The 10,452-nt window shown below is 40.0% G+C and overlaps 1 non-coding gene across 1 annotated transcript; it reads right to left on the bottom strand.

Moving 5' to 3' along the window:
- Positions 1 to 1,180: 1,180 nt before the first annotated feature.
- LOC130942813 (small nucleolar RNA R71) lies at positions 1,181 to 1,288 on the bottom strand. The gene has a single exon (XR_009071363.1). It is a non-coding gene; the product is annotated as a small nucleolar RNA R71 (small nucleolar RNA).
- Positions 1,289 to 10,452: the final 9,164 nt, after the last annotated feature.

Raw genomic sequence — 10,452 nt, 5'->3', positions numbered from 1 at the left:
GGATGGCACAAGAGAGGAGATTCTGTTTTTTAATTCAAATTTTTTTTCAGGTTTTCAAAATTTTTCAAAATCAAATCTTTTCCAAATCATATCTTTTCAATCATATGTTTCAAAATCAATTTCTTTCCTTTTTCAAAATACTTGCTATCATTAATGATTTGATTCAACATTCAAGTATGTGCCTTTTCTGTTGAGAAAGGTTTAATGTTTGAATCATATCTTTTCTGTTAGCCAAGTCATTAATTTTCAAAATCAAATCTTCTTAAATTGTTTTTCAAATCATATCTTCTCAATCACATCTTTTTAAAACCATCATTTTTCAATCATATCTTTTTGCTTTCTAATTTCAAAATCTTTTTCAAAAATCACTTGATTTCTTTTTCACTCTTAGTTTTCGAAAATCAATTAGTATTTTTCAAAATATTTTTAAAATCTTTTACTTAATTTTCGAAAATTTCTTCCTCTCTTCTCACATCCTTCTATTTATGGACTAACACTATTCCTTAATGCAGAATTCGAACTCCATCTTTCTTGATAAGTTCGAATTCTCTACTTCTTCCTTCTATTTTTCTTTTCCTCTGACACCTCTCTATACTGTGACATAGAGGATTCCAATTTTTGTTCTCTTCTCTTTCATATGAGCAGGAGCAAAGACAAAAGCATTCTTGTTGAGGCTGACCCTGAACCTGAAAGGACCTTGAAGCGAAAGCTAAGGGAAGCTAAGGCACAACTCTCTGTAGAGGACCTAACAGAAATCTTCAAACAAGAAGAACCCATGGCAGCCGAAAACAACAACAATGCCAACAATGCAAGAAAGGTGCTGGGTGACTTTACTGCACCTACTCCCGACTTCTATGGGAGAAGCATCTCTATCCCTGCCATTGGAGCAAACAACTTTGAGCTTAAGCCTCAATTAGTTTCTCTAATGCAACAGAATTGCAAGTTCCATGGACTTCCATTGGAAGATCCTCATCAGTTTTTAGCTGAATTCTTGCAAATCTGTGACACTGTCAAGACTAATGGGGTTGACCCTGAGGTCTACAGACTAATGCTATTCCCTTTTACTGTAAGAGACAGAGCTAGGACATGGTTGGACTCACAACCTAAAGAAAGCTTGGACTCATGGGAAAAGCTAGTCAATGCCTTCTTGGCAAAGTTCTTTCCACCTCAAAAATTGAGTAAGCTTAGAGTGGAAGTCCAAACCTTCAGACAGAAGGATGGAGAATCCCTCTATGAAGCTTGGGAAAGATACAAACAATTAATCAGAAAATGTCCTTCTGACATGCTTTCTGAATGGAGCATCATAGGTATTTTCTATGATGGTCTCTCTGAACTATCCAAGATGTCTTTGGATAGCTCTGCTGGAGGATCTCTTCATTTGAAGAAGACGCCTGCAGAAGCTCAAGAGCTGATTGAAATGGTTGCAAATAACCAATTCATGTACACTTCTGAAAGGAATCCTGTGAACAATGGGACAAATCAGAAGAAAGGAGTTCTTGAGATTGATACTCTGAATGCCATTCTGGCTCAGAATAAGATATTGACTCAACAAGTCAATTTGATTTCTCAAAGTCTGTCTGGAATGCAAAATGCACCAAGCAGTACTAAGGATGCTTCATCTGAAGAAGAAGCCTATGATCCTGAGAACCCTTCAATGGAAGAGGTGAATTACCTAGGAGAACCCTATGGAAACACCTATAATTCTTCATGGAGAAATCATCCAAATCTCTCATGGAAGGATCAACAGAAACCTCAACAAGGTTTCAATAACAATAATGGTGGAAGAAATAGGTTTAGCAATGGCAAGCCTTTTCCATCATCTTCTCAGCAACAGACAGAGAATTCTAAGCAGAACCACTCTGACTTAGCAACCATAGTCTCTGATCTAATCAAAACCACTCAAAGTTTCATGACTGAAACAAGGTCCTCCATTAGGAATTTGGAGGCACAAGTGGGTCAGCTGAGCAAGAAAATTACTGAAATCCCTCCTAGTACTCTTCCAAGCAATACAGAAGAAAATTCAAAAGGAGAGTGCAAGGCCATTAACATGGCCGAATTTGGAGAGGGAGAAGAGGCAGTGAACGCCACTGAGGAAGACCTCAATGGACGTCCACTGGCCTCCAATGAGTTCCCAAATTAGGAACCATGGGAATCTGAGGCTCACACTGAGACCATAGAGATTCCATTGGATTTACTTCTGCCATTCATGAGCTCTGATGAGTATTCTTCCTCTGAGGAAGATGAGTATGTCACTGAAGAGCAAGTTGCTAAATACCTTGGAGCAATCATGAAGCTAAATGACAGGTTATTTGGTAATGAGACTTGGGAGAACGAACCCCCTTTGCTCACCAAAGAACTGGATGACTTGTCTAGGTAGAGATTACCTCAAAAGAGACAAGATCCTGGAAAGTTTTCAATACCTTGTACCATAGGCACCATGACCTTTAAGAAGGCTCTGTGTGACTTAGGGTCAAGTGTAAACCTCATGCCTCTCTCTGTAATGGAGAAGCTAGGGATCTTTGAGGTACAAGCTGCAAGAATCTCACTAGAGATGGCAGACAACTCAAGAAAACAAGCTTATGGACTTGTAGAGGATGTTTTGGTAAAGATTGAAGACCATTACATCCCTGCTGATTTCATAGTCCTAGAGACTGGGAAGTGCATGGATGAATCCATCATCCTTGGCAGACCCTTCCTAGCCACAGCAAAGGCTGTGATTGATGTGGACAGAGGAGAATTGATCATTCAAGTGAATGAAGAATCCTTTGTGTTTAAGGCTCAAGGATACCCATCTGTCACCATGGAGAGGAAGCATGAAGAGCTTCTCTCAAAATAGAGTCAAACAGAGCCCCCAAAGTTAAACTCTAAGTTTGGTGTTGGGAGGCCACAACCAAATTCTAAGTTTGGTGTTGAACCCCCACATTCAAACTCTAAGTTTGGTGTTGGGAGGTTCCAACATTGCTCTGAGTATCTGTGAGGCTCCATGAGAGCCCTCTGTCAAGCTACTGACATTAAAGAAGCGCTTGTTGGGAGGCAACCCAATATTATATTTTATCTATTTTCCTTTGTTATTTTATGTTTTCTGTAGCTTGATGATCATGAGAAGTCACAAAATCAGTTGAAAAAGCAAAAACAGAATGAAAAACAGAAAGAAAAACAGCACACCCTGGAGGAGAAATTGCTGGCGTTTAAACGCTAGTGAAGCTAGCAAATGGGTGTTTAACGCCCAGTCTGGCACCATTCTAGGCGTTTAACGCCAGAAAGGGGCACCAGACTGGCGTTAAACGCCAGGAAAGGGCAAGAAGTTGGCGTTAAACGCCAGAAATGGGCACCAGCCCGGCGTTTAACGCCAGAATTGGTATGAAGAGCAATTTTGCTCGCCACTTGGTGCAGGGATGACTTTTCCTTGACACCTCAGGATCTGTGGACCCACAGGATCCCCACCTACCCCACCACCCTCTCTCTTCTTCTTCACCCATTCACCAATCACCTCTACCACTCTTCCCTAACAACCCCTCACCTATCAAATCCCATCTTTCTCTTCACCACTCACATCCATCCTTCATTAAACCTCACCTACCTCACCATTCAAATTTAAACCACTTTCCCTCCCAAACCCACCCTCCCATAATCGAACCCTACCCCTCTCTCCACCCCTATATAAACCCATCTTCACTCCTACATTTTCACACACCCTAAACACTACTTCTCCCCCTTTGGCCGAACCACAAAGCCACCTCCATCTCCTCTATTTCTTCTTCTTATACTCTCTTCTTTCTTCTTTTGCTCGAGGACGAGCAAACCTTTTAAGTTTGGTGTGGTAAAAGCATTGCTTTTTATTTTTTCATAACCATTTATGGCATCCAAGGCCGGAGAAACCTCTAGAAAGAGGAAAGGGAAGGCAAAAGCTTCCACCTCCGAGTCATGGGAGATGGAGAGATTCATCTCAAAGGTGCATCAAGACCACTTCTATGAAGTTGTGGCCTTGAAGAAGGTGATCCCTGAGGTCCCTTTCAAACTCAAAAAGAGTGAATATCCGGAGATTCGACATGAGATCCGAAGAAGAGGTTGGGAAGTTCTTACCAACCCTATTCAACAAGTCGAAATCTTGATAGTTCAAGAGTTCTATGCCAATGCATGGATCACCAAGAACCATGATCAAAGTGTGAACCCGGACCCTAAGAATTGGCTTAGAATGGTTCGGGGGAAATACTTAGATTTTAGTCCGGAAAATGTAAGGTTGGCATTTAACTTGCCCATGATGCAAGGAGATGAACACCCTTACACTAGAAGGGTCAACTTTGATCAAAGGTTGGACCAAGTCCTCATAGACATCTGTGAAGAGGGTGCCCAATGGAAGAGAGATTCAAGAGGGAAGCCGGTTCAACTGAGAAGGCATGACCTCAAGCCCATGGCTAGGGGATGGTTGGAGTTTATCCAACGCTCAATCATTCCCACTAGCAACCGGTCTGAAGTTACTCTAGACCGGGCCATCATGATTCATAGCATCATGATTGGAGAAGAAGTAGAAGTTCATGAGGTTATAGCCCAAGAACTTTATAAGGTGGCGGACAAGTCCTCTACCTTGGCAAGGTTAGCCTTTCCTCATCTCATTTGTCACCTCTGTTATTCAGTTGAGTTGACATAGAGGGAGACATCCCCATTGATGAGGACAAGCCCATCACTAAGAAAAGGATGGAGCAACAAGAGATCCCTCTCATCATGAAATCCCTGAGATGCCTCAAGGGATGCACTTTCCTCCACAAAACTATTGGGAGCAAATCAACACCTCCCTAGGAAAATTGAGTTCCAACATGGGAAAACTAAGGGTGGAGCACCAAGAACATTCCATTCTCCTCCATGAAATTAGAGAAAATCAAAGAATCATGAGAGAGGAGCAACAAAGACAAGGAAGAGACATTAAGGAGCTCAAGCACTCCATAAGATCTTCAAGAGGAAGAACAAGCCGCCATCACTAAGGTGGACCCGTTCTTTAATTTTCTTGTTCTTTATTTTCTTGTTTTTCGAATTTGATGCTTATGTTTATCTATGTTTGTGTCTGGTGGACGAAATTGTGATTCTTGATTAGTGGCTCCTTGGCATGTGCCAAAAAGTTAAACTAACTCAACTAACTGATTACTTCCCTTTCACAATTCCGTTCAACTAACCAGCAAGTGTACTGGGTCGTCCAAGTAATACCTTACGTGAGTAAGGGTCGAATCCACAGAGATTATTGGTTTGAAGCAATCAATATTTATTTTATTAATCTTAGTCAGGATGTCAATAGGATTAGTTTGGATTAAAAGTGAAATTACTGGATTTGATTATAAAAATAAAAGAGGGAACAATGTTACTTTGATTTGCAGCACTGAGAAATATGTTGGAGTTTTGGAGATGCTTTGTCCTTTGAATTTCTACTTTTCCTTGAAGTCCTCTTCTCACACGCCTGGTTCCTTCTATGGCAAGCTCTATGTAGGGTGTCACCGTTGTCAATGGCTACTTCCCATCCTCGCAGTGAAAACTATGCTCACGCACTCTGTCACAGTACGGCTAATCACCGGTTGGTTCCCGCTCCTACTGGAATAGAATCCCTCTTTTGCGTTTGTCACTAACGCCCAGCAGGTTAAAGTTTGAAGCACGTCACAGTCATTCAATCCCGGAATCCTACTCGGAATACCACAGACAAGGTTTAGACTTTCCGGATTCTCATGAATGCCGCCATAAATCCGGCCTATACCACGAAGATTCTGTTGGGGAATCTAAGAGATATTCATTCAATCTGATGTAGGACGGAGGTGGTTGTCAGGCACACGTTCATGGGTTGAGGAAGGTGATGAGTGTCACGGATCATCACCTTCTCCACAGTTAAGCGCGAATAAACATCTTAGATAAGAACAAGCGTGTTTGAATGGAAAACAAAGGAATTGTATTAAATCATCGAGACGCTGCAGAGCTCCTCACCCCCAACAATGGAGTTTAGAGACTCATGCCGTCACAAAGTATGTAATTCAGATCTGAAATGTCATGAGGTCCAAGATAAGTCTGTAAAAGTTGTTTAAATAGTAAACTAGTAACCTAGGTTTACAGAAAAATGAGTAAACTAAGATAATTGGTGCAGAAATCCACTTCTGGGGCCCACTTGGTGTGTTGGGCTGAGACTAAAGCTTTCCACGTATAAAGGCCTTTCTTGGCGTCAAACTCCAGGTTTTGACGTGTTTTGGGCGTTCAACTCCGGATCATGACGTTTTTCTGGCGTTTAACTCCAGACAGCAGCATGTACTTGGCGTTCAACGCCAAGTTACGTCGTCTATCCATGCGCAAAGTATGGACTATTATATATTGCTGGAAAGCCCTGGATGTCTACTTTCCAACGCCGTTGAGAGCGCGCCAATTGGACTCCTGTAGCTCCAGAAAATCCATTTCGAGTGCAGGGAGGTCAGGATCCAACAGCATCAGCAGTCCTTTTTCAGCCTAAATCAGATTTTTGCTCAACTCCCTCAATTTCAGTCAGAAAATACCTGAAATCACAGAAAAATACACACACTCATAGTAAAGTCCAGAAATATAATTTTTGCCTAAAAACTAATATTATTTAACTAAAAACTAATTAAAACATGCTAAAATCTACATGAAATTACTCCCAAAAAGCGTACAAGATATCCGCTCATCACAACACCAAACTTAAACTGTTGCTTGTCCTCAAGCAACTAGATGAATAAAATAGGTTCTAACAGAAATTAAGAAGTAATATATATTTTAGAGTTTTAAATGAAGCTCAGATTCTTATTAGATGAGCGGGGCTTGTAGCTTTTTTTGTCTCTGAACAGTTTTGGCATCTCCCTGTATCTTTAGAATTTCAGAATAATTGGCATCCTTAGGAACTCAGAATTCAGATAGTATTATTAACTCTCCTATTGTAGTATGTTGATTCTTGAACACAGTCATTTTATGAGTCTTGGCTGTGGCCCTAAGCACTTTGTTTTCCAGTATTACCACCGGATACATAAATGCCACAGACACATAACTGGGTGAACCTTTTCAGATTGTGACTCAGCTTTGCTAGAGTCCCCAGTTAGTGGTGTCCAGAGCTCTTAAGCACACTCTTTTGCTTTGGATCACGACTTTAACCACTCAGTCTCAAGTTAGTAACTTGAACCTGCATGCCACAAGCATATGGTTAGGGACAGCTTGGTTTAGCCGCTTAGGCCTGGATTTTATTTCCTTGGGCCCTCCTATCCATTGATGCTCAAAGCCTTGGATCCTTTTCTTACTCTTGGCTAGTGCCCATGGCTTGTGAATATTGTGTTTTTTTTTTTGACTGCTTTTTCTTGCTTCAAGAATCAATTTCATGATCTTTCAGATCATCAATAATATTTTCGTGTTCCTCATCCTTTCAGGAGCCAATATTCATCAAATTCAAAGTACATATTATGCACTGTTCAAGCATTCATTCAGAGAACAAAAAGTATTGCCACCACATATACTTAATTATAAATTTTATTATTAAGAACTCGAAAAATATAGATTACTTCTTTATTAAAATAAATCTACTACTTTATTCATGCCTGATGATGATGAGAAAAATAAATTACAGCTTAATTGAAAATAAAATCAAAATAGATAAACTAATTACTACTAAATATCTCCTAAGGTGAATTTAAAAAAATGCTATCACTAAGTTAAAGCAGGAAAATTAAAGGGAAAGAAAATTGGAACTTGGCAACCTGTTGTTTTGAGGAGTGGATTCTCCTCTAATTATTCTGAGTGTGGTTCAAGGATTAATTTTTGGCGCTTCAGCTCCCTTATATCTCGCCCTTGCTCTTCCTGTTCCTTGAGCAGTTTGCAGAGCATGCTACTTTGATTATTCTGTTCTTCCTTTATTTGGTCCATAGCTTCTTGCAATCTGGAAATAGAAGTCTCAAGATGTTCCCAATATTCGAATTGGGGCAGTTCTGGGAGGGCTTCTTGTGTTCTCCTCTTGGTCGAATCATCTTGTTGCTGTTGTCTGACCATTGATATTCCAGTAATGGGCTTTTCAATTAGGATATATTCAGTTATTCCCATCTTCACTCCAGCATCTTTGCAAAGCATAGAAATTAGGCTTGGATAAGCCAATTTAGCGTCTGTAGAATTCTTGTTTGCAATTTTGTATAGCTCACATGAGATCAGCTGATGGACTTCCACTTCTTTTCCTAGCATGATGCAGTGAATCATGACAGCTCTTTTGATGGTAACTTCAGAACGGTTGCTGGTGGGTAATATGGAACGACTAATAAAATCCAGCCAGCCTCTAGCTACTGGTTTTAGATCTTCTCTTTTGAGTTGAACTGGGTTGCCAGTTGTACTGGTAGTCCACTTGGCTCCAGGAACGCATATATCTTCCAAGATCTTGTCCAATCCTTTATTGATCCTCATCATTCTCCTATTAAAGGAGTCTGGGTCATCCTTCAGTTGAGGAATCTTGAATATCTCCCTGATCTTGTCAGCATTGGTATGAATGATCTTTCCTCTGACTACGGTTTTATGGTCAAAGATAGCCGCTCCAATGATTCTTTGCCTTTCTGTCTGCCATAGATTAGCATAAAATTCCTGAACCATGTTCCTTCCCACTTTCGTTTCAGGATTGGCCAGAATTTCCCAATTCCTGTTTCGAATCTGCTCTTGGATCTCCGGATATTCATCTTCTTTCAGATCAAATCTGACTTCCGGGATCACTGATCTGTGACTCATTATTTTAGTAATGGTCTGAATGTTCTTTAGTTAAGAACTTCCCTTGATTCCAGAGGGGCTTTGGATTGCTCTTTTCCTTGCCCTTTTGGGTGGTTTGCTTTCCTCTAGGGGCCATGATCAAGAGACACAATAGTTTTTGTGATCACGGGTAAAACACACCAAACTTAGAGCTTTGCTTGTCCTCAAGCAAAAGAGAAGAAAGAAGAGGCAATGAAGGAGAGCAATGTGGAATGGTGATGATGAGGAGGGCGCCGAATACAAGATATAGGGAGGGGGTGGGTAATTTTCGAAAAATAAGAAAGAGATAAGATAGAAGATATGATTTTAAAAGATATGATCAGAAAAAGATATAATAATTTATTTTTACAAGAGAAAGATATGAATAATAATTTAAAAGATAAATTTGAAATTTACTTTTGAAAAAGATTTTTTTTTTTAAAAAATAATTAAGTTTTGAAAACAAATTTGAAAAGATGATGGATTGGATTTGAAAGCCATTTGTTTTTTTGGGTTAAGATGTATCTAAAACATTTGCAAAATTGGATTTTAGAAATTAGGATAAAAACTTTTGGGAATTGAAAGTGATAATTTAAAATATGTTTATGCAATAAATCATGAATTAAAACATAAAAATTTTGAAAAATTATATAAAAAATGAAAATGTACCTCCTCCCATCATCCTGGCGTTGAACGCCCATGTGGTGCATGTTTTGGGCGTTCAACGCCCACATAGTGCTTCTCCTGGGCGTTCAACGCCCAATTGGAGCTTCTTTCTGGCGTTGAACGCCAGGAAGTCCTTCTTCACTGGGCGTTTTTCTGAACGCCCAGGATGCTAGCAGACTGGCGTTAAACGCCCAGAAGGTGCATCTTTCTGGCGTTTAACGCCCAGAAGATGCTCCTTTCTGGCGTTTAACGCCCAGATGGCTACCCTTACTGGCGTTAAACGCCCAGTGGGAGCTTCTTTTGGGCGTTTAACGCCCAAAGTATTTCTCACTGGCTTTTTTTATGCCAGTGAGCTTCCAAATTTCCCTGTAACTTTGTGACTTCAACTATTTGATATTTCACCTTTGAAGATACTTGATATATACCTGAAACAAAATAAATTTAATTAATGAATACGAATAAAATTAAATTTTGTGATAGGCTGGGTTGCCTCCCAGCAAGCGCTTCTTTAATGTCATTAGCTGGACTATCACTGATTCTTCAATTAAGTCTCAGTCTTGAGCATTCTTGCTCAAAATTGTCTTCAAGATAATGTTTGACTCTTTGTCCATTAACAATGAATTTTTTTATTAGAGTCATTATCCTGAAGCTCTATGTATCCATATGGTGATACGTTTGTAATGACATATGGACCTCTCCACCGGGATTTTAATTTCCCAGGGAATAATTTGAGCCTTGAATTAAATAACAGAACTTTCTGTCCTGGCTCAAAGACTCTGGATGACAATTTCTTATCATGCCATCTTTTTGCTTTCTCTTTGTAAATTTTTGCATTTTCGAAAGCATTGAGTCTAAATTCCTCTAGCTCATTTAACTGGAGCAATCGTCTTTCTCCAGCTAACTTGGCATCAAGATTCAGGAATCTGGTTGCCCAGTAGGCCTTGTGTTCCAGTTCCACTGGCAAGTGACATGCCTTTCCATACACAAGCTGGTATGGAGAGGTCCCTATAGGGGTCTTAAATGCTGTTCTGTATGCCCACAGAGCATCATCCAAGCTTC

Source organism: Arachis stenosperma, chromosome 7 (genome assembly GCF_014773155.1).
Source record: "Arachis stenosperma cultivar V10309 chromosome 7, arast.V10309.gnm1.PFL2, whole genome shotgun sequence".
NCBI lineage: Eukaryota > Viridiplantae > Streptophyta > Magnoliopsida > Fabales > Fabaceae > Arachis > Arachis stenosperma.
The sequence above is the reverse complement of the archived record's forward strand: the minus strand, read 5'-3'. Positions and strand labels throughout refer to the sequence as shown.